This window comes from Erythrolamprus reginae, chromosome 12, assembly GCF_031021105.1.
Source record: "Erythrolamprus reginae isolate rEryReg1 chromosome 12, rEryReg1.hap1, whole genome shotgun sequence".
Taxonomy (NCBI): domain Eukaryota; kingdom Metazoa; phylum Chordata; class Lepidosauria; order Squamata; family Dipsadidae; genus Erythrolamprus; species Erythrolamprus reginae.
The window spans coordinates 22,565,454-22,591,450 of record NC_091961.1 but is presented as its reverse complement, the minus strand read 5'-3'; the positions used below and the strand labels follow the sequence as shown (position 1 = coordinate 22,591,450).

The following is a 25,997-nucleotide window of genomic DNA, read 5'->3' as shown; positions in this document are numbered from 1 at the left end:
AAACTCAGCTTCTGCACATGCTCAGAAGAAAACAAAAAACAAAGATGGCGGTGCCCATGGATTGTCACTGACCGAACTGGTTCTGTAACATTGTCATGATGTCACCAGCAGTTCACTACTGATTTGGCTGAACCGGGAGAATGTCAAATTTGCCCTGTAACCCTTTTTATCAGGGTGGAGTCAGAGCAATTGAATGGAGCTGAGCATTTACTGGCATACAAATCTAATAGATAGATAGATAGATAGATAGATAGATAGATAGATAGATAGATAGATAGATAGATAGATAGATAGATAGATAGATAGATAGATAGGTAGATATATAGGTAGGTAGATAGATAGATAGATAGATAGATAGATAGATAGATAGATAGATAGATACCCTTCCTGACACCTATTTGAAGTCTTCAGCAGATACCTACTTGTTATGCCCTGAATAGAGAAACATATGTCACTGTCGAGGATTGAACTGTCAACTTCCCGAGTGTGAGGCAAGACACTTCACTTCTAGGCCTCCACACTACTCTTCTTTCTCTCCAATATGGCTACCATAATCAATCAATATCAGCTTTATTTGATTAGTCAATCGACCATATCAAAGCGAGGAAAAGGACCACATTGGTCGTCATAAAACTGACTGGTTAAAATAAAATAAAATTGGCTAAAATAGAGGGAATTTGAATAAATAATAAGTTAAAATGCAGTATAATATGCTAAAATTGAGTAGTAAAACATGAGAATATAACTCGTGCAATGGATTATATTAAACATATCTAAGATACTGATATAAAATATTCTTAAGTGAGTTCATCTCCTTTGCATGCCACGCCAATATGTTCTATAAAACGTATTCTCATCTGAACAGCCCTGACTATAAACTTAGCGGTTCTAGAAACTACATATATATTTGTACCCTGAAGAAAATATGGTAATTGTTTATTACAGTCCCAGTGTATGATTTTGTCAAGTAGGGGCTGTAAATACTGAGGTCTTACTGAGGAGTATAGTTTACAATTGAGGGCTACCATAATGAAGCAGTTTCTGAGAATCCTCCATTGGAAAGCCAAACAATAAATCATGGAGCTGTCTAATGGCTTCAGAATGACAGCAAACAGCCAAAGCGCCATTTTAACATTGTTGTTAAGCATTCACCCGGACAAATGAAACAAACTCAGATTTATTATAGATACCCTACTCAGCCTTTTTTGGGGGAAGAAGGATTTATAAAAGGACAACTCTTCTGTCGAGTGAGGTGAACTAAAATTGATGGCTCTCTCCCCCTCCATTGCTATTTGTTCCCTCCCAAAGAAGTAGGTGCCTTTTTTTCTATATCTACCTGATTGTATTTTCATTCCTGGGTGGCATTTATAATCAGATTTTTCATCCGACCCTCTGGAATCAGCTCCCTCCAGAGATTAGAACTGCCCCTACCCTCCCTGCCTTTCGTAAACTCCTCAAAACCCACCTCTGTCGTCAAGTGTGGAGGAACTGAGACATCGCCCCCTGCCTATGTAGTTTTAGTGCATGATATGACTGTATGTATGTTTTTTATATTGGGGTTCCTTGTTTTTAGATTTTTTAAATGTACAATTGCTATTTTAGATTTTAAATTATTAGATTTGTCAATACATATTGTTTTTTATCAACTGTTGTGAGCCGCCCCGAGTCTGCGGAGAGGGGCGGCATACAAATCTAATTAATAATAATAATAATTATTATTATTATTATTATTAATATTATTATTAATATTATTATTATTATTAATATTATTATTATTAATATTATTATTATTATTAATATTATTATTATTATTATTATTATTATTATTATTATTATTATTATTAATATTATTATTATTATTATTATTATTATTATTATTATTATTATTATTAATATTATTATTATTATTATTATTATTATTAATATTATTATTATTATTATTATTATTATTATTATTATTTGAGGATTCAAGGTGTTACAGGTTCTTTTAATTTCATCTATGGAAAACATCATTGGAGGAGAGATTCAAGTTCAACTGAGACAGTGACTCAAGCCCCTCAATAGGATTTGATAGTTTTTGGGAGCATTTAAGTGTGGGTCTCCCTTGTATAAATCTGAGACCTTAACTTTATATGCCTAGAAGGAAAATGTGAGTGTTCTTATGCTTTGAAGTACCAAGGATAACCTGTGTTTTAATTGTCCAGCTGTTAGGGATAAATGCACATGCTCTCTCTGAACTTTACTACTCAAAAGTACATATAAGAAACATACAAATTATAGAAGTTAACATCCCCTGAAGACACACTTTGTTGTTACTGGGGCCACCTTTAAAGTTTCAATTAATTGAAATATTTTTATGTTTATTCCTGGCCACCCAGAACCTAGTATCTGTTGTGGTTCAGTCTGGGACCCCTCCGGGAATGGCTGACCTTCTGTCGGTTTCCAGCTCAGAGGGAGAGGCTGAGGAACAGGAGGTGCAGACTGACGAGGAATCCCAGGCTGAAGAAGAAGGACAGCCAGAGTCCCACCAGGGGGAGCTCTCCCCAGCAAGCAGCCTGGATTCCTTAGGGGAAAATGCTCAAGACATCATAGATATGCGACAAAGGAGAGCTAATCAGAGACGGACTCAATTGGCTAAGTATTTCCAGCATTAGAGGTCACAGCTGGGTTTGGGTGTGGTGCTCTTGGGAAAGGATAAAAGGCGGACCCACCCTTCCTGGCTTGTGGAGTTTTATCTTGGAGATTCGTGAGACCTGTCTGTGAACTTTGGTGGCTTACAATCCTGGTTTGTGCCTTGGACTATTGAAACCTTGGGGGGGGGGGTGCCAGCAAGAAGCTTGTGGTATTGACTGGACATCAGGACCCTGCTGTAACGTATTATAGCCTGTCTGTTGTGAAGACAGGTTTTCCTTTGTGCTTATTTTTTCCAGCTATAAAATACTTTTGGCTTTTACCAGAGTGTCTGGCTGTTTTTTCAGTTGGTGTTGAGGTTTGGGAAAACCCAGACAGAACAGTATCTAAACAAAGTACCTCCTATAAATGTTAATGACCACCAGGGAAAAACATAGGATACCCTGCTACATATCAAATGCATTCATTAGTCTTAGGAATATTGTGCTGAATACGAAAATGACCTTGTAATCATCAGAAGCTTGAAATGTTATGACTTCAAAGTTTAGCAGGATTTGCATTACAAAGTAAAATTAATTAGCAGTACATTTGCTAATTGCTACATAATGCCAAGGTAGTGTATATAGCATAAAAGCATGATTAACACCAGGCGCTAGTAGGAAGGAAATGAAATTTACTCGACTAATGGCAGCAACAGTGGTAATTTACTTGCTGTTGTGGTTCTTAAAAACGTACCAGCGTGTATGTGAATACTGAGCAGCATTTACTTCTGCAACCTTTGTCAGTTAAACTTCCCCGGAGTCCTTCATGAACAACAATAACAGAAATGATCAAAAATGCTCAAAACACCTTGCGAGGAGAGAACAGTTTCATTGGAATGCCACAAAATGCCAAACTAAAAGGCCTTAGCTGAATTTAATAGGCCTAACTTCATTGAAGGCAATTTATTGACTCATAGATGGCATCAATTAGCATTATGTGGCAGAAACTCAATACCAGAGACTTCAATGTCATTGACAAAGTCCTTTGTGTTGCCCACTTTCTTCAAACATCTGTTCCTCATGCTAAAAGTGCCCCAAGAGCAAACTAGCTCTACGACCATATTGAAAGAGTGCTTAAAGGAAGAAACAGAAGAGGCTACTGGAACATATTTATGTTCAACTATTTTCCCCCCTCTTTTGGTCTAGTTGGACAAAGCAGCTGATCACTAATCACCACGGGCAATAACTCTTTTTTTTCAGGTCAGTTCACTGCTGAACCAAAGCATGAAAATTTGTTGGAACATGTGAGTTTCCACTGCAACTTTAAAAGGCATTACAATCTGGACCTTACCATATCTCGGACATCAACACCCTCGAAAATGTCCAAATATACTTCACCAGAAGAACCCTTCACTCCTCCACTCAAGACAGAATACCCTATGAAACTAGACTTACAATCCTGGTTCTAGAAAGCTTAGAACTATGATGCCTTAAACAGGATCTAGGCATTGCCCACAAGATCATATGCTGCAACGTCCTGCCTGTCAATGACTACTTCAGTTTGGAAGTCCCGACAGGAGCTGTCAATAATGGTAGCTCAATGACAGGACTTCCAAACTTTCAAACAGCAGTTTGCATTTCACCCACTGCAATGCTATCAATCCTTTCCATGGGAAATTTTTCAGAACTGGACATCTATATGATGCAAATTTTAAAACGTCCCCCCTTATAGCAGTGTTTCAGCATCATATTTTATTTTATTTTTATTTTATTTATTTTGTCCAATACACAATGAAGGTTATAGAGGATATACTCGAAGTAAAATATATCAAACAAAGAATAGAAGAGAAAATGTAGGAATAAAATACATCAATGAACAAATAGAAGAAAAGATATGGGGACAGAAGAGAATATATAGGAGATATAGGGGAGACAATAGGACAGGGGATGGAAGGCATGTCAATGCTCTTATGCACGTCCTTTACTGACCTCTTAGGAATCTGGAGAGGTCAACCGTGGATAGTCTATCTATTGTAGTGATTCCCAATCTGTAGTCTGTGGACCCCTGGTGAGGGCCTCTGCAATGTCACAGGGGTCTGTGAAGGCTTAAAAAAAGATTTATGATTTAAATCTTGAGTTAAACAGAGTCGGTGGCCACCGAAGATATTAAAAGGGGATCTATGGTGAAGAAAAAGTTGAGAGCCATTGACCTGTTCTACAAAGACTGGTTGATGTAGTATCCATTCCTTTTAAAAGAATGGAAGTAAGAAACCAATCTTTTATAGAGAATATCACTGCTTTGGTTTTATTGGAGTTAATAACTTGATGTTCCCTACTGCAATGCTTGGTAATGGGAATAATCCCATGCTCTTCCTTGTGTTAAATAAATAAGTACTATATTATCAGTATATAAAAGGATGGAAATGGGTTACACCGGTCTATTACTTAATGCAGGAGGTGAAACTCATTTTGGTCAGGGTTTGAATCACTGAGTTAACATAAAGCTGGACAGCTAAGGCACCAAACAGCACTTTCAACCCTGTTTCACTGCTTTATGAACACGGATAATAGGTGGCAAGTGTCCTATTATCAGTGTACTTGCATTACAGTATTGTCATGTAATTTCTTGACCAGCAATAGCAAATATTGATCAGTAGAAAAAAAGCAGATATTTCTCCCAGGTTCAAATCAAATCTTTCAATAAAGTTTGCATGCGAGAATAGGTATATTTTTCTAGATAAAACAGAACATGGAATAGAGAAAGGAACAATACTGGACAAAATAATATTAGGAACAGATGAGAAATCAATTAAAAATTGTATCAATATTTGTTAAATTATAAGATGAAAGAAGAACGGGTTAAAGATAATACAATTAAATGGGCTCAGAATTTTGGCTCCAACATTACTTATATAAAAATTATATTCTATATATTCTATATAATTTAGAGGAATGGCAACAACTATGGACAAGCAACAAAAACTGACATTGGTCACAGAGTACAAAGAGACTTGTGGACTCCAACTCCCAGAATTCCCAGCAGAGGTGGCTGAGGAACTTTTGGAGATAAAGTCCACCAGTCTTTTAAAAAAGCCAAGATTTGAGACCCCTGGTGTAGAGGATGAAGAGTTTTCTGTAAGCATAATATTACCATGACATACAAATATATTTTAAGCAGAAACAAAGAAGAGAAAGAATGAAACACAAATTGTGAATACAAATCACAATTAGTGCATTCCAAGATCCAAAGTATTCCAAAGCAGTGTGTGTGTGTGTGTGTGTGTGTGTGTGTGTGTTATAAATATTGCGAGAGACAATTTTTCTTCATCTTGCAACTGTCTCTTGTCTCTTTCGATAACTAAGCATTGAGAAAAAAAAGTGCCATACAATTAAAGTTAAACCTTTGTTCCATTCCATCGCAAACTATGGAAAGTCATTATCAGAGCAACACAGCATTTTTATTCCTTTTAAAAATATTTTAAGTGAAGTTATAATGCAGGCAAAAAATGGCAAGCCAAGCTATTTTATAGCTGCTTTTTATGATGTGTGGTATCAAGGGGCATCTTTTTAGATGTCTCCATAGTATCTTTAAAACATATGCTGCATTAAATGCCAGAACTCTCTACTAAATTAATAAAGTTATCTTCAAAGATACTGCCTCTTTTCTCAAGCTGGAGATCTGAAAGTGGTTTTCAGAAGGGTGACAAGATTTTAAAAATTATGCAGCACAAAAAATAAATCTTTATTAAATAAAAGTCAGGACAATAATACCAGGAAGAAGCAAGAGAAAGAAAAGGAATGGGATTATCTGGCACTAATATGTTATGAAGGGATAAGAATTGACCGATACAATCAAGTTATAATTTCTAATGGTTCTCAGAAAGTTTGTGTGTGTGTACGTTTTCAGAATACAAAATAAATGCGATTTTGGGTTTGGTAAAATCAACATCCCATTTCCATTTTCCCCCCAGTGTGTTTTTATTGATTTTTCACATTTTACATATTATAACGTTTATTTTGAGTAGATCTACAGCCTTTTATTATTGTTATATTTATACAATTTATACATCATTTTAAATTATTTTCTAATTCTATATCTTAGTCCCACATTTTCTCTTTCATTTCCTATCGTTAGTCCATTTATACCACTTTTCCCATATTTTGTAATAGTCTGAGCCCTTTTGTCCTCTAAGTCAGTGTTTCCCAACCTTGGCAACTTGAAGCTATCTGGACTTCAACTCCCAGAATTCCCCAGCCAGCATTCGCTGGCTGGGGAATTCTGGGAGTTGAAGTCCAGATAGCTTCAAGTTGCCAAGGTTGGGAAACACTGCTCTAAGTCCTATGGTTAAGTTTAAGTTTAAGTTTTATTGGATTTATATGCCGCCCCTCTCCGAAAACTCGGGGCGGCTAACAACAATCATGAAAATATACAATAAAGTCCAATACTAAAAGCAAATTAAAACCCCTTAATATATAAAAACCAAACATACATACAAACATACCATGTATACAGTTGTAATGGCCTAGGGGGAGAAAAAAGTCTTAATTCCCCCATGCCTGGCGACAGAGGTAGGTTTTAAGTAGCTTACGAAAGGCAAGGAGGGTGGGGGCAATTCTAATCTCTGGGGGGAGTTGGTTCCAGAGGGCCGGGGCCGCCACAGAGAAGGCTCTTCTCCTGGGTCCCGCCAAGCGGCATTGTTTAGTTGATGGGACCCGGAGAAGACCCACTCTGTGGGACCTAACTGGCCGCTGGGATTCGTGCGGCAGAAGGCGGTCCCTGAGGTAATCTGGTCCGGTGCCATGAAGGGCTTTATAGGTCATAACCAACACTTTGAATTGTGACCGGAAACTGGTCGGCAACCAATGCAGACTGCGGAGTGTTGGTTAATTTGTCCATTTCTGCAAAATCACATATCTTCTTGATTATCAAATTTTCGATGGGTGTATTAGGGTTCCTCTAGGAAGAATATAATTTTCTTTTTTTAAAATACAATAATTTACTGAAGTTGGTTAAATTTCTCAAGTGCATAGGGAAATACTTTGATTTGCAGCTGTTATGGATAGTCTTGTCTATACTTAACATGGACGTGGCTGGTTTTTTAATAAATATACTAAATCATACAGTGGATAGCCCCATGTAAATCCAACCAATGTGGTTAGTTTATAATTGTTGCATAGCAAGTGCATCTTTACAATTGTTGTTAATGCATTCCATAACTTGAAAAACTACTGAGCTCGGTTATCTAAAATGTCCTGTCAAAAATACGTAAAAAATCCAGGTGGGCTGATCATGGTTGAAATGTCTTTCCAAATCTGTGTAAATGTCTATTTACAATAATTTGAAATAAAAAATGTCCTTTTCCCATCTCCCTCCCTCTATCTTGGGCGTCCTCCTCAATCCACAGCTCCCATTAGAGAAACATCTTTCAGCTGTGGCGAGGGGGGCGTTTGCCCAGGTTCGCCTGGTGCACCAATTGTGACCCTATTTGGACCGAGAGTCACTGCTCACAGTCACTCATGCCCTCATTACCTCGAGGCTCGACTACTGTAACACTCTCTACATGGGACTACCTTTGAAAAGTGTTCGGAAACTTCAGATCGTGCAGAATGCAGCTGCGAGAGCAATCGTGGGCTTTTCCAAATATGCCCATGTTACACCAGCACTCTGCAGTCTGCATTGGTTGCCGGTCAGTTTCCGGTCACAATTCAAAGTGTTGGTTATGACCTATAAAGCCCTTCATGGCACCGGACCAGATTACCTCCGGGACCGCCTTCTGCTGCACGAATCCCAGCAACCAGTTAGGTCCCACAGAGTGGGTCTTCTCCGGGTCCCGTCAACTAAACAATGCCGCTTGGCGGGACCCAGGGGAAGAACCTTCTCTGTGGCGGCCCCGACCCTCTGGAACCAACTCCCCCCAGAGATTAGAATTGCCCCCACCCTCCTTGCCTTTCGTAAGCTACTTAAAACCCACCTCTGCCACCAGGCATGGGGGAACTGAGATACTCTTTCCCCCTAGGCCGTTACAATTTTATGCATGGTATGTCTGTATGTCTGTTTGGTTTTTATTATAATGGGTTTTTAATTGTTTTTAGTATTGGATTATTATTATATGCTGTTTTATTATTGCTGTTAGCCGCCACGAGTCTTCGGAGAGGGGCGGCATACAAATCCAATAAATAAATAAATGAATGAATGAATGAATGAATAAAATCTCTCTCTTCCTCCCTCTCTCCCTCTCTCTTTCTCTCTCTCTTTCTTTCTCTCTCTCTCTTTCTCCATTTCTGAAATCAGAGAATATAAATTCTTTCCATATGATATTTGCTAGAGATCTGCCATTTGGGCTCATTTTTCCAAATTAATTTTAGTCTCCACATTTGTTGGCAATTTATGCAGCAAATGCAATTATTGAAGATGAACGGCTGCAACAGCTGAAGGCTAAAAAGTGCCACTTGCTTCGAAGCAAAAGAAAAAGAGAAATGGCTACAAGAGAGAGAATATTAAAAATATAATCTCTCTACAATACTTCGCTGAGAGGATACGTACACCTTCATAAAAATGTAATTTAATTTTCCCAATGTGGTGCAAAAGGGAGATCTAATTATCGTCCTCTAAATTGCTTTCTTAATTTCTTAAATCTTCACTCTTTGTTTATTTCTTTCCCCAAGCTCAGCTTCCCAAATGTAATAGCAGCAGCTGCCATGTGGGGGTCAGTGATAAAACTTCCTTTTGACGTTCTTCTGATCAAGATGTCAAAACCCTAACTCAGTGTGCTGCTTTTTCCCTCTCTTGAAAATAGTTAGAGGGGCTCTGCTGGATTTAGAACAATTACCGTGAATCTATTCTGAGCCAGAAGTCACATTGTATGCTCTTGAAATCAACGTCCACCTTCCAGCATATTTTAGCAGGTATCCAAACCAGGTACTTTGCAGTAGTACATTAATCGCCAACTTTATTTTCTCCTCCTTATCTTGTTTCACTTAAATGTTCCAATCATCCCTTAAAATGAGGCAGGGACAATATTTTACATTAGAACAGTCCGTCTTCTTACCTTGTAGATTCTGGAATTAGCAGACACATCAGACCTTTTCAGATATTTGGGTTTAGATAAAGGTGACTATTAGTTTGATCTGACTCTGTACTGCAAAGTCTTTGCTAAGTGTGTGGACTTAAAGGGGAGCATCTCAATGAGAAGGGACAGGTGTGCAAAATGGAGCTGTTTGGCATTTTACATGAAATGTCAAGGTTATGGATAGATATTTTTAAAAGGGTGAAATGCCTTAGTTATTCCAAGTGATTTCTTTTTAATTTCCAACAAAATTCAATTGAACAACTTGTACCTTGCTTAGTTTCACCCTGCTTTATGATAAAATACGCCGATGATACCCAGTTATACATCTCCACCCCATGTCCAGTCAACGAAGCAGTGGAAGTGATGTGCCAACTGGAGGCTGGAGGCTGTTGGGGCCTGGATGGGTGTCAACAAACTCAAACTCAACCCAGATAAGATGGAGTGGCTGTGGGTCTTGCCTCCCAAGGACAATTCCATCTGTCCGTCCATTACCCTGGGGGGAGAACTACTGACCCCCTCATAGAGGGTTTGCAACTTGGGCGTCCTCCTCGATCCACAGCTGACATTGGAACATCATCTTTCAGCTGGGGTGAGGAGGGCATTTGCCCAGGTTCGCCTGGTGCACCAGTTGCGGCCCTATTTGGACAGGGAATCATTGCTCACAGTCACTCATGCCCTCATCACCTCGAGGTTCGATTACTGCAACGCTCTCTCCATGGGGCTACCTTTGAAAAGTGTTCGGAAACTTCAGATCGTGCAGAACGCAGCCGCGAGAGCCATCGTGGGGCTTCCAAGATTCGCTCACGTTTCTTCAACACTTCGTGGCTTCCATTGGCTGCCGATCAGTTTCCGGTCACAATTCAAAATGTTGGTCATGATCTTTAAAGCCCTACATGGCATTGGACCAGATTACCTCCAGAACTGCCTGCTACCGCACAAATCCCAGCGACGGATAAGGTCCCACAGAGTTGGCCTTCTCCGGGTCCCATTGACTAAACGATGTCATTTGGCGGGTCCCAGGGGAAGAGCCTTCTCTGTGGCGGCCCTGGCTCTCTGGAACCAACTCCCCCTGGAGATTAGAACTGCCCCCACCCTCCCTATCTTTCATAAACTACTCAAGACTCACTTATGCCGCCAGGCATGGGGGAGTTGAGATAGCTCTTCCCCCTAGGCCATTACAAGTTATGCATGGTATGTTTGTGTGTATGTTTGGTTTTATAATAAGGGTTTTTAGTTGTTTTATTATTGGATTGTTACATGCTGTTTTTATCATTGTTGTTAGCCGCCCCGAGTCTACAGAGAGGGGCGGCATACAAATCCAATAAATAAAAACAAACAAATAAAAATAAAATGGATACAGCTAATTGGATGTCAAAATCTCTATGTCTATGGAAACTCTCAGTCATCCAGGCCCTGGTTTTTCCAAAGGTGCTTTTTCAAAAGGCAACTGGACTTCCTTGTTTTTTTTCCCCTTCAAGATTGTTTCTCATCCAAGAAGAATTGAAGAAGCTTCTTGAATGAGAAGCTAAAAACACCAAGAAATCCCAGGATCCTTTTGAAAATGCATCTTTTGGGTCAAAAATGATAGTTAAAAATACCACCACATCTCTTTTTGTTCAAGCAAATATTTTGGCCCAGGTATTTTACAACTGGGAATTCTTCCCACAACATCTCCAATTGAGACCTGATCTAAATAGGTCGAGGACCAAACAGTTTTAAGTACAGTGATACCTCGTCTTACAAATGCCTCGTCATACAAACTTTTTGAGATACAAACCCAGGGTTTAATATTTTTTTGCCTCTTCTTACAAACTATTTTCACCTTACAAACCCACCACTGGGATGCCCTGCCTCCAGACTTCCGTTGCCAGCGAAGCACACGTTTTTGTGCTGCTGGGATTCCCCTGATGCTCCCCTCCATGGGAAACCCACCTCTGGACCTCCGTGTTTTTGTGATGCTGTAGGGGAATCCCAGCAGTGCAAAAACGGGTGCTTCGCTGGCAACAGAAGTCCGGAGGTGGGGTTTCCCAGCGAGGGGAGTCTCAGTGAAATCGCAGCATCGCAAAAACACAGACGTCCGGAAGTGGGGTTTCAAGGACTTCGGTGTTTTTGCGATGCTGTGATTTTACTGATGCTCCCTTCGCAGGGAAACCCCACCTCCAGACTTCCATTGCCAGCGAAGTGCTCATTTTTGCACTGCAGGGATTCCCCTGCAGCATCACAAAAACACAGAAGTTGGGAGGTGGGGTTTCCCATGGAGGGGAGACTCAGGGGAATCCCAGCAGTGCAAAAACGGGTACTTTGGCTGGCAAAAGGGGTGAATTTTGGGCTTGCACGCATTAATCGCTTTTCCATTGAATCCTATGGGAAACATTGTTTCGTCTTACAAACTTTTCACCTTAAGAACCTCGTCCCGGAACCAATGAAGTTTGTAAGACAAGGTATCACTGTATATGGGACTTAGTTTTCAGTTGATTACAAAGCTTGGCTGCCAAATCAGCCTGTTCAATAATGCTGTAATTAACCACGGCAAACGGCAGAGGACCTGCTAACTATAATTGAGAGATCAACAGAGGCTACGATGGAGTTAGATGTGCATACTAATTACTAAATTATTGAACACCTGCTTTGGGGGAAGGATCTGGAAGGGGGGGGAGATATTCGTGTAGCTTCACGATCCCTTTAAGACACGCAAGTTGGTATCATGCAGAATGAGATGCTCTGGATTGTTTAAAGTTTGAAAAATTGAACTTCCCTTTTAGCACCTTCCGTCTTTCATTGGCAGTTCCTGGATTTCACACTATGTCATGTCAACCTTCTCCTGGCACATTTTATTTCTTGACAATCAAACTGGCTTGTTGATGCTGTTTGCGAAAAGCTATCAAACGAACACTGTAGATGTCATATCACACACTCCTGTGACAGTGATGGTGGGGCTAAGGCTTTTGAAATTCACGGAAAAGAACTAAAGTGAAAACTTCACTCTTGTTTTATAATTTAGCTATATGAACTTTTGTGTCCTCCTATTAAATCAAAATAGCTTAGTGTAGCCTTGTAACTGATGTTGAGAAGGATAAAATAGTCTTCCTTGTTAATCCCAAGAGAGATCATGATGAAAGATTCTGAAAGATAACCAGAGAAAGACCTTTCTGTGCTGACTTACTGCTTATTTCTAAGCAGTATGGAGAGAGAGAGAAAACTTCCAATCTGCAGAGTAGCAGACCAGGAGACATGGGTTTTCTTCCCGTGCTGTTGTGATTCAGCCTGAGGCTGCTCAGGGACTGGCTGTGTCTCTGCTGGCTCCATGCCCGGAGGAGGATGACAGCAAAGAGGAGGGGGCTGAACAGTCGGACGGGGGAGAGGAAAGTCAGGAATGGGATGAAGGAGAACAGCATGAGAGCCCCCGGGGAGGGGGGGCTCTCCCCAGCCAGTAGCTTGGAGTCATTAGGTGATGAAGCACAAGCCATCATTGACATGTGACAGAGACGTTCAGATCAAAGAAAGGAGCAATTAAAGAAATATTATCAGCACTGAATTAGGAACAGCTGGGCTTGGGTGTGTTCCTCCTTAGCAGAGTTTAAAAGGCAGGCAAGCCCTTGAAGCCATGTGGAGTGTTATCAGTTTGGAGTTGTGTTATCCTGTCTTGTTTCTCGGCATCTCTGTTCCTGGCTTGTGGCCCAGCAGCTTTGGAAGACCCGTGGGAGGTGTAGGTATGCTATCTACAGCCTCGTCTTGGCAGCAAGAATCCTGTATTGCTGCATGGACTTTTGCCTTCATGGATATATTTGAAGATACAGCGTTTTCCTGTTTGTAAGGACATTTTCTGTTACCTGTGTTTTTCTTGAATTTTATAAAACTGCCGTTGCCTTTTACCGGTGTGTCTGGCTTCTCTTTTTGGGTTGGTCTTGGCTTCTGGAGTGACCCAGACAGAACAGTCATTATGCAGAAGCTGGAGTTCTTCCCAGAACCTTATCAGGTGTTTCTCTCAAAGACAAAATACTCCCTGGCCTTTCTGCAGACTGTTTTCGCTTTATGCTGAATTCTCCTAATAAAGAGTGTGATTTTAACATGAATTAGTGGGGTTTGAGTTGGCGGTTTCGCTCCAATAGGCCTTGCAAAGAACAGCTCCACTTCCTTTTTTCCCGTTGGAGCTGTCAGGTTGCCTTCATGCTGACTCCCACGCCTCCTTCTCATCTGATTTGGCTGCTGGAAGGCTACAACAAGTGATAAGTATAAAAAACAGTCAAAAGTCACTTTCTTCACTGCTCTTGAAACTTCAAACAGTCACTAAATGAACTGTTACAAGTCGTGCTAGGTTCAACAAAGTTAAGTCGTGAAAAACTGCCTTCAAATAACGCTGTTGAACAGCTGGGAAAAGGGATTGGGGTTTTTTTTTAATATAAAAGAATTAGCAAATTAAAAATCCAAACCAGTTAAAATTGAAAGCCAAAGGGGAAAAAAAGGGACATTGCTGCCGCACCCCTTCATCTGGACAAGAGGTAGCACCTGGCTTTATTAATGTTTTGAAATTTACAGCTTAATGATTCAGAAAATATGTATAATACTTCGAAAAGCCATCAGAAAAATTACCTTCATTTATAAAAGAGATCCCCTCCTGTCTACCCAGAAAATAATTTTGGAGGTGTGGTAGGCAAGAAGCATGCGTGGAGAACTGTCTGAGAGATGGATAGGGAATGACAGTTGGTAATTGACTACAAGAGAGTGGAACTGACCTGTCTTAATAGCAATAGCATTTAGCAATAGCATTTAGACTTATATACCACTTCACAGTGCTTTACAGCCCTCTCTAAGCAGTTTACAGAGAGCAAGGATATTGCCCCCAACAATCTGGATCCTCATTTTACCCTCCTTGGAAGGATGGAAGGCTGAGTCGACCTTGAGCTTACTGAGATTCGATCTGCTAAACTGCTGGCAGCCGGTGATCAGCAGTAGTAGCTTGCAGTACTGTACTCTAACCACTGCACCACCGAGGCTCTGGAGTGGTTCCCTTTTCTAATCATTATGTTCTAATGAAATCTCCATACCATAATTAAATATTGTAAAAACAAGCCAAAGCAAGATTTGGTCACATATCTACCCTACCCTCTCTTCTCTGGTGAAAATCTGAAATCTTGCTTCTGTGTTAAGTTAACATGAAACAAAGCTCAAATGATGACCTGTGAAAGAGGATGAGTTTCAAGAAGTCTGTAAAGATTAAATATGGATCTACCTACCAATTGAGTTTAGATGTAATGTTGAAAGTGATGTGCAAGCTGAAGTCTTCACTCTTCTCTTTTGTAGTGACTCTAAGGGAGGGGATATGGGGAACATAAACACTTATTGTGGCCTATGTGCTTCAAAATCACTAGAAATAGCAGCCCACCAATGGTTAGCAATTATGGTTGCTAACATATACCAGAAGAGAGAGACCAGGAAGCTGTGAATTGCTTTTTCCTAGATCTAAGCATGGCTTTAGCAGGGTCAGCTGAAGTAAGAATAAGAAATAACCTAAGTAAGAAGTTGGAAAAAAACCCCAAAGATGTCTTTGTTTTATTGTCTTGTCTTCTAATGTCTGGGTTAATTTGTCTTCTAATGTCAAATGAACTGGGATGCTGAGGAAACAATAGATAGATAGATAGATAGATAGATAGATAGATAGATAGATAGATAGATAGATAGATAGATAGATGGGTAGATGGGTAGATGGGTAGATGGGTAGATGGGTAGATGGGTAGATGGAGAAATAGAGAGAGAGAGAGAGAGAGAGAGAGATGATGGGTAGATGGGTAGATGGAGAAATGGAGATAGATAGATAGATAGATAGATAGATAGATAGATAGATAGATAGATAGATAGATAGATAGATAGATAGATAGATGATAGATAGATAGATAGATAGATAGATAGATAGATAGATAGATAGATAGATAGATAGATAGATAGATAGATGGGTGAGTGGGTGGGTGGGTGGGTGGGTGAGTGGGTGGATAGGTGGGTAGATGGGTAGATGGAGAAATGGAAAGATAGATAGAGAGAGAGAGAGAAATAGATGGATAGATAGATAGATAGATAGATAGATAGATAGATAGATAGATAGATAGATAGATAGATAGATAGATAGATAATATATATCCTGTAGCCTAGAGATTAATTCTCTGCCTTACAAGACAAAGGCTGCAAGTTCAAATCCCAGTGAGGGTATGGTTAGCTGATGAGGCCAGAACAAGGCCGAAATAGATCTATCCTAGTCCCCCTTAATTTTCAAATTCAGCAAAAACATGTGACATTCACTGTTAACTTGAAGGCATTTGCAATTTATAAGTTCCTTTCCTTTTCCTCTGCAATTGCCTCAGCTGTGTTGCATTTATCTATCGCTTTGAGCTCAGCCATACTAAGAGCTATTTAAATATAATCAGGGCTGGCCAGAACCATGTCGGACAACTATACTTGTTTTTAATCTCAGGATGCTGCTTGACAATTGCTTTGAGGTTGTCAGATGAAGGATCCTCCATAAGCACAAAGTGTTACATCCTTCTTCTTCAGATGTCTGCAAAGCTTCTGGGGGTATCTGATTAAATGTATCTTTGTGTTTGCTCTTCCTTTCTTCAAGGCTTCCTAAAATACACACATCTTTTATTTGCAGCTCACACTGAGCCTGGGGTGGGGTGTTTTTTTTTTTGTCTCTAGTGTTGTGTGTGTGTGTTTGATCCCCTCCCCTCCCACATCTCCATTTCTCCTTCTCTCTGGGTCTGAACTTTTTTTTTATTAGTCTCTTTCATGAGCCATTCCCATTCCCAGACATGAAAGACACGATCACAGCTGCTTTTTGCCTCTTCTTTTAATGCAAAGACTTGTAGATTTCCTCCAATTGCACAACCTCTTTTATTTTTTTCCAAACAGATTGCTTTTGATGCTAGTTTTCATTTCATGAGAGCATGAATCCAAAGATTTTGATTAGAACTGTTTGGGATGCCTAACCACAGCCACTCCTCATGTGAGGTTCATATCAGTATGAGCTGTCGTTAGTATGTCTTTTAAATTAAGCTGTCCAGTTGGAAAGAAAATATATAGAAGCATGTAAGATGTAACTATATCTCTAGACATTCATATATGTGTGTATGTGTTTGTTGTGTGTAGGTTTTGGTGTGTTCGGGTCTTTTCTTGTGTAAGAACGAGAGTGTCTTTGTGACATTTTGACAAAATCACACTTGTCATCTTCAGGCTGGTGTTTTGGGCTTCATGCTGCTGCGAATAAAGTATGGTTGGAGCTGCCGTTTTTCTATAAATAGTGGTGTGTTTGTGTGTGTGTGTAATGCTGGCTCAACTGCTGCAAGTGGGTTGGATGGCTGTGTTGTAAGTGTGATCTCGTCAAAATGTCACAAAGATACTCTTGATCTTATATGGGAAAAGACCCAAACACACCAAAACTTACTTACCTATACCCATGAAAATCTGCGAAAACACACACACATATATATATAACATACAAAATTAAAATACAGTATAACTTTATGCCCACACATTCATGTTTTTGCATGCATTACCCATAGAATTCAATTACAGAAAACTGCTTGCATAAATGTCAGATTAGGCAAAATTCGGTGCACAAACATATTAAATGGGGAGGGGGGAAACCCAAGAGAAATGGGAATGTGCTTTCAAAGTTAAAAGAGAGAGAATGTGAGAGAGTGTATTGTTTCAGCATCACAATCACAAGTGGAATCTTTCCATCCCCGCTAATACCCGGCAGAGCCATTTCTTCCAATATCACATCTATTTCTGTTCAGTTTTGCCCAGGCAGAGCAAGACAGGTTAAAATTAGGTGGTTTGATAGGGGGTCCTGTCACAAGGAGGCACCTTGGACGGGTTTAGGACATTTTGCCTCCGCCAGTTGGATGAAGCTCTTTCCTCTGCAGCAGCTGATCGGCCGCTGCCTTCTCTCCCTCGCCCAAAGGCCCCTAGCTCTTCGCCCCAGCCCTTTCATCACAAAAATCCACATTCAGCCACAGCCTTTTGGCCACATGGGACACTTTGCCGCCATCCAATCAGAACAGTTCTAACAAAATGCTACTTTTGGAAGGAAAGAATGGGACAGTTTGCTCTTTCATACACACACAAACCAGTTGAATGATAGAGATGGAAGGGACCTCAGTGGCCATCTAGTCTGACCCCCCCCTTCTCATTCAGGAGACTTACAGAATGATAGAGAGGGAAGGGACATCAGTGGCCATCTAGTCCAACCCCCCTTCTCATTCAGGAGACTTACAGAATGATAGAGAGGGAAGGGACCTCAGTGGCCATCTAGTCTGACCCCCGTTCTCATTCAGGAGACTTACAGAATGACTGTCCCATTGTTTCCTTCCAAAAGTAGCATTTTGTTAGAACTGTTCTGATTGGATAGTGGTGAAGTGTCCCTTTGGGCGAGGGAGAGAATGCAGCAGCCGATCAGCTGCTGCGGAGGAAAGAGCTTCATCCAACTGTCGGAGGCAAAAAATCCCATCCCCCCTTGGACTACCCATTGTCCAAGATAAGAATCCAAGAATACAAAGCTTCAGAACATTTAGTTATAATTCATGTAAAGGCAACTGCTTTCTCCCTTGCAATCATGTGCGCGCATTCCACTTGTGCTCATTATATCTCTGTTTCTTCAATTGTTAACAGCCGGTTTGGACCAGTTCAGGCAAACTGGTAGTAGCGACCTCCGGGCATGATACAACCCTGGTTCTATGCCATCCTATTTAGCCATGACCACTAAGCTGCGTGCATGCGTGCAAGCCCCATGCACGAGCAAAGTGAATGCGCAGAAGGCCACCCGCTCCCACATTTTCAGTGCTGGGCGAACTGGTAGGTAAATAATGTGAATCCTACCTCTAATTGTTAAATATATTTGCCTACATTCCTGTTGAGTGTGATTATTATTATTATTATTATTATTATTATTATTATTATTATTATTTATTAGATTTGCATGCCGCCCCTCTCCGTAGACTCGGGGCGGCTTACAGCAATGATTAAAACAATATATAATGACAAATCTAATAGTTAGACTCTAAAATAACAGTAATACATTTAAAAAGTCTAAAAAACAAGAAACCCCAATATATAAAAAACATACATACAGTCATATCATACACAGAAAACTACATAGGCAGGGGGAGATGTTTCAGTTCCCCCACGCTTGACGACAGAGGTGGGTTTTAAGGAATTTACAAAAGGCAGGGAGGGTGGGGGCAGTTCTAATCTCTGGAGGGAGCTGATTCCAGAGGGTCAGAGCTGCTACAGAGAAGGCTCTTCCTCTGGGTCCCACCAAACGACATTGTTTAGTTGACGGGACCTGGAGGAGACCAACTCTGTGGGACCTAACCGGTCGCTGGGATTCGTGCGGCAGAAGGCGGTCTCGTAGATACCCTGGTCCGGTGCCATGAAGGGTTTTATAGGTGATTAACAACACTTTGAATTGGGACCGGAAACTGATCGGCAACCAATGCAGACTGCGGAGTGTTGGAGTAACATGGGCATATTTAGGAAAGCCCATGGTTGCCTTAGAGCAGTGATGGCAAACCTATGGCATGGGTGCCACAGGTTGCACACAGAGCCGTATCTGCTGGCACGTGAGCCTCTGCCCTAGCTCAGCTCCAACATGCCTGTGTGTGCTGACCAGCTGATTTTTGGCTCACACCAAGACACTGGGAGGGCATTTTTGGCTTCCAGAGAGCCTCCGGGGGTGATGGAGGAGGGTGTTTCTACCCTCCACCGGCTCCAAGGAAGCTTTTAGAGCCTGGGGAGGTGAAACACAAGCCGACTGGGCCCACCCAAAGTGGGAACAGGCTATTTCTGGCCTCCAGAGGGGGAAGCTGTTTTTGCCCTCCACAGGCATTGAATTATGGGTGTTGGCACTCACACATGTGCAATAGCAAAGCCACATGCTCTTTTGGCACCAAAGGTAAGAAAGTTTCGCCATCACTGCCCTAGAGGGAAGCCACAGATCTGTCAGAGAGTTAGCTCACAATCAATTGATTCAACCATTTCTTTTCTTTTTTCTTTTGTGATTTATATTTTCAAATGTGTGACTGGCAACTAGAAGGCTTTGACATTCCTTGGCGCAAACAATGCCTGCTATTATGCTTGCATTAACATTTTGATAAACACACACAAGGAGAGGAGGGGGCAGTAATTACATGTCATACTGCTGCCTTATCAAAGAAAAGTTTACTGTGTAATTTGTACCACGATTTATCAAGGTATAACGGGTGTGCAACTCCGAACAAAAACCTTCCCTCCTCTTTCTTCAAGTTTTATTTATAAAAATGTGAGATCTCTCTCATTCACCCGGAGGAAACTATATTGGGCTAAAATAAAAATGGCAATATAATTTAGCTTTCCATAAATATGGTTAGATATTATGCAGAAGCACTTGTTTGCATAATAGTTATTTAATGCTTAGTGTAAATATGCCTGCGGGTTATATTGGCCAAGCCATCAAACACAACTGCCTTTTGACAAACAGAGACAAATGGAATTTTTGCTCCAAGATCAGAGATAGCTTCTTTTATTGTCTTTATTTCAGTGTTCCTTAGAATGATGAAGCACCTCACCAACTGATACTCAAATGGGTTCTCTCGCCTCTCCTATAAAGGACTCAACTCATGTATATTATTTTATTTTTGAACAAGATAAATTCTTATCTTGGAAAATCTTTATGCAATGGAAGAAAATCTTCCAAAGCTGGTTGTTTGGAGCAGGCATCTCTGAGTGTTATGAAAATTCACTGGAAATCATTATTTATTTCCAAGATCATATTCTAAACAAGTCAACAAACAAGACTAGAAAGAGTGCAGAGAAGAGCAACTAGATGATTAGGGGACTGGAAGTTGTTCTGTCGGGCTCTCTGGTAGAATCCTCCCAAAAATTCACAGGTACAAATGTCAGACACACACACGTTTGAAAATTCAAAACAAAGTTCTTTATAATGAAAATTCACTTAAACTAAGTCCTCTTTTGGTATAGCAAAGAGCACTCGTCTCCAAACAAACTGGTAATTGGTAAAAGTCCCTTATCAGTTCTGTGATACTTAGCTTGCAGCTGTGAGGCAATTCACAGTCCTTCTTCTTTCACAAAGTGAAACACACTTTGCTCTGGTTTAGTTTCAAAGTGGGGAAAAATCAGCACACAAAAAGTCAAAGTCAGTAAAGCAGTCACGAAACACAATGATCAGATAATCCTCCACAATGGCCAAACCCACAGGCTGCTCTTTATAGCAGCCTCACTAATTACCACAGCCCCACCCAACCACAGGTGGCCTCATTTTCTTTGATATTAATCTCTCAGTTGTTGCTGCCTATGCATCGCTCTCCGCATGCGTGGCTGTATCATTAACTCTTGTTCTGAATCCAAGGAGGAGCTAGATAATTGATCTCCTTCTGAGCTGTCTGCCACACTCTCCTCCTCCCTGTCACTCATGTCTTCTTGGTCAGAGGAGCCTTCATCAGCAGATTCCACCGGGGGGGGGGGGGGCAAAACAGGCCTGCAGCATGTGGATGTCTCCCCCACATCCACAGTCCTTGGGGCAGGAGCTGGTACAGAGCTAACCACAACAGAAGTTAAAACATATGAAGCATGGTTGCAGGAATTGGCCATGGTTAATCTAGTGAAAAGAAGGACCGGGAGAGACATGATAGCAGCCTTCCAATATTTGAGGGGATGTCACAGAGAGGAGAAGGGCAAGGCATCTGGAAATCAGACAAGGGATAATGGAAGGAAACTGATCAAAGAGAGATTCAATGTGGAAATAAGAAATTTTCTGATAGTGAGAGCAATCAACCAATGGAACAGTTTGTCTTCAGAAGTTGTGGGAGCTTCATCACTGGAAGCTTTCAAGAAGAGACTGGACTGCTATCTCTCAGAAATGGTGTAAGGTCTCCTGCTTGGGTGGTGGGGTGGACTATATGACCTACAAGGTCTCTTCCAACTCTTTTAATCTGTGAAACTCAGTCCAGGTCTCCCTTGATCAAAAGACTTTTCAAAATTCACAAGCATAGCAATTAAAATATTGAAACGAACAAGAGATGATGGATAGATGATTTCTCCTTTTTGTTGTTCTGATTTGCTTTGCTTTTCTCTTGCCCTCTTGTCTTTTCTTAGGTAGGTGACATGATTAGAAGCTGGATAGGGTAGAAAAAAAGTCTTTTTATTAAAAGGTGACATGATTAAAAGTCAGAATAAGAGATAGAAACAAGAGAAGGGGGGAATATTAGTGTATGCACTTTTATACAATAAAAGAAATTACAAGAGAAAGTATGGAATAATTGAATAATGACAGACTGCAATTTAATATAAACATGCATTATTATTATTATTAGAACATATAAGTTGGTTGAATAAAATAACTATGATTAATTTTATTAGTTTTATTTGTATTAGAATGTATGACATCCAGGTGCCACACAGAAGTGGGTTCTACTTACCTTCCATACTGGTTCGCATTGCAATGGAAGTGCGTATTTTGCTCTCTCGTGTGCCCCTGTCACATCACACAAAACACCCAGAAATGAGCCTCTGCGCATGTGCAGAAGGTTATTTTTCAAGCCACACTGACCGGAGGACTGTTTTAGAAGTGTGGATCATTGGTCCTCTCTGCTGTTTTGATGAGCAGCATTAAATTTCCGCTACCGGTTCTGCCACACGAATCCCAGCTACCGGTTAGGTCCCACAGAGTTGGCCTTCTCCGGGTCCCGTCAACTAAACAATGTCATTTGGTGGGACCCAGGAGAAGAGCCTTCTCTGTGGCGGCCCCGACCCTCTGGAACCAGTTCCCCCCGGAGATCAGAACTGCCCCCACCCTCCTTGCCTTTTGTAAAGTTCTTAAGACCCATCTCTGCCGTCAGGCATGGGGGAACTGAGACATCTCCCCTGGGCCTATACAGTTTATACATGGTATGTTTGTGTGTATGCTTGCTTTTTAATAATGGGGTTTTTAGTGTTTTTTAAATTATTAGATTTGTTCTTACATTGTTATTGTTGTGAGCTGCCCCGAGTCTACGGAGAGGGGCGGCATACAAATCTAAATAATAATAATAATAATAATAATAATAATAATAATAATAATAATAATAATAAAGAACTGGTCCGAATCGACAGCAACCCACCACTGGGTGCCATACTGTTCACACATTGATATGTTTATTTAAAAAATAAAAAAATAAAATCTGGGGAGGGTGGAAATCTTTTCAAAATGCACCAGAGCTCTGTTCTGGAAATAACCATGAAGCTCCAGCATACACGAATCACAGAGTCATTGTCTCCTTACTAGAAGCCTGGATTATTGTTAGATGAGAAAGATGCTAGAGATAATAATAATAATAATAATAATAATAATAATAATAATAATAATAATTTATTAGATTTGTATACCGTCCCTCTCTGAAGACTCGGGGCGGCTCACAACAACGATAAAAACAATATTATAATGGCACAAATCTAATATTAAAAAACTAAAAACCCTATCATAATTAAAAACCAAACAGCACATACATACCAAACATAAATTATAATAAGCCTGGGGGTAAGATGTCTCAAATCCCCCATGCCTGGCGGTATAGGTGGGTCTTAAGTAGTTTATGGAAGACAAGGAGGGTGGGAGCAGTTTTAATCTCCGGGGGGAGTTGATTGCAGAGGGCCGGGGCCGCCACAGAGAAGGCTCTTCCCCTGGGGCCCGCCAGACAACATTGTTTAGTCAATGGGACCGGGAGAAGGCCAACTCTGTGGGACCTTATCGGTCACTGGGATTTGTGCGGTAGCAGGTGGTTCCGGAGGTACTGTGGTCCAATGCCATGTAGGGCTTTAAAGGTCATGACCAACACTTTGAATTGTGACCGGAAACTGATCGGCAGCCAATGCAGGCCACGGAGTGTTGTAGATACGTGGGTGAATCTGGGAAGTCCCATGATGTCTCTCTGCACGATCTGGAGTTGTTTGTGTTTATACCAATTTATCAGATTCCAACCTGTACAGATACAGTAATAGACATGCAGGTGAAATTACAATGTTGGAAAATTGTGCTTCATACAACCCATTGGATCTATTAAGAAAAACCAATTAATCCTCCTCCCCTCCCCGTGAATCAAAGAGACAATATATGGAAAAGGCGTAACGTTAGGAAAAAATCATTTGCAAATTGCATGTGTTGATATGCACACTCAGAAAAAAAACTAAATATATTTATCTGAGAAGAAACAGACTCCAAACATATCCAAATGTTCTTGCAGGTGCCGTCATTGTGTGTTGAATTCAAGACTGAGTAATGGGAGCAAAGCAGCTTTGAGGGCAGAAAAGTAGGAAAACCAAAACCAAGATATTCATCCTTTCTAATGGCAACTCTGGATTTGTATAGGTTACTTTGATAATTGGAGGTGAGGAATAACTGGTCTTAACTCAAAGGGTTGAAGGTATGGAAATTGAGGGCTCTATCTCTCTTGCAGTAACCTTTGCCATTGGTAAGGCTGAAGCTGCCCACAGAATCTAGAATTTTTCAGGTTGCCTCAATTATAGCTTTGCGAGATTAGAGAGAATCCCAGGCTCTTTCCACTTATAAAGAACAAAGATCAGTGTCAATAGACACTAACTATATACGCTGGTTTACTGTGATTTTCTGGGCTCAGATAGATTTGCTCAAGCCTTGGTACACGAGAACATTTTGAGCTATTGTTTGCATCTGTTGGCACCTGTATCGGCTACTTCAAATTTAGGATGAGTAATTTTCAAGCCAACTTCTCCTTTGTCATATAAGTTGAAGAATGGAGTAATAAGTGATTTTTCTTCTATCAAGATACTATTTAATAACTAGATTGATTAAGGTGAGCGGATTTTGATATAGTGTTCCCTCGATTTTCGCGGGGGATGCGTTCCGAGATCGCCCGCGAAAGTCAAATTTCCGCGAAGTAGAGGTGCGGAAGTAAATACACTATTTTTGGCTATGAACAGTATCACAAGCCTTCCCTTAACACTTTAAGCCCCTAAATTGCAATTTCCCATTCCCTTAGCAACTATTTAGATTATTACTCACCATGTTTATTTATTAAAGTTTATTTAAAAAAAATATTTATTAAAGGCAGACGAAAGTTTGACAATGACATATGACATCATCTGGCGGGAAAAACCATGGTATAGGGGGAAAACCCGCTAAGTATTTTTTAATTAATATTTTTGAAAAACCGTGGTATAGACTTTTCGCAAAGTTCGAACCCGCGAAAATCGAGGGAACACTGTACTTTTACCCTGGTACTCATTTATATCCATGGGTGTTTGTTTGTTTGTTTGTTTGTTTGTTTTTTTGCTTGCTTGCTTGCTTGCTTACCTACTTACTTACTTACTTACTTACTTACTTACTTACTTACTTACTTACTTACTTACTTACTTACTTACTTATTAGATTTGTATGCCGCCCCTCTCCGTGGACTCGGGGCAGTTTACAGGGGGTGGAGGGATAAACTGTGTTTCACTATGGAAACTCTGCTCCTCTTACACATTACATGTTAGTGTGGGGTCCTTGGTGCTTTCTGACCTTGGTTGCTTTCTTGCTGATGTAACCTTACCCAACTAGGCAATGTCATCAATGATATTGGTGGAAGGATTCCCTGAAGTACCAAGGATCCCACAGTTCAACATTGAAGTGCAATTTTTTTTTTATGAGCCAACAGTGGCACAGTGGTTAGAGTGCAGTACTGCAGGTTACTTCTGCTGACTGCCGGCAGACTGCAATTTGGCAGTTCAAATCTCAGGCTCAAGGTTGACTCAACCTTCTATTCTTCAAAGGTAAAATGAGGACCCAAATTGTTTGGGGAAACATGCTGACTCTATAAACCACTTAGAGAGGGCTGTAAAGAAGTATATAAGTCTAAGTGCTGTTGTGGTTGGCTCTGGCCCAGCTCCTGCCCCAGAGAATGGGGAGTTGGATGCAGGGGAAACTTCAACATGTCACAGACCTGTGTTATTGCTGATAGAATCAGATCAGAGTTTAGTTTCCTCGGACGAAGAAGAAGGTGGGAGTGACTCGGCAGAGGAGGGCTTGGCACACAGCCAAGGCAGTCAATCTTCCTTATCTTCTATAGCTTCAGATGATGACATTTTGGACCCACGCAAGCGCAGAATTATGTGTAGAAGAGACCAAGTAAGAACATATTACAGGAAATAAGGGAGGCCACCTGTGTATGAGTGAGGCTCCAGTAATTAGGTCTGTGGCTATAAATAGCAGCATGTGGGTTTGGCCATTGTGGAAGAATATCTGTTCGCAGTTCATCAGGAATTTTGTGTGCTGGAC

The 25,997-nt window shown here is 40.7% G+C and overlaps 1 protein-coding gene across 1 annotated transcript in view; it reads left to right on the top strand.

Annotated features, from left to right (window-relative positions):
• KIRREL3 (kirre like nephrin family adhesion molecule 3) overlaps positions 1–25,997 on the top strand; it is a 952,257-nt gene that overhangs the window by 29,908 nt on the left and 896,352 nt on the right. The window lies entirely within an intron of this gene.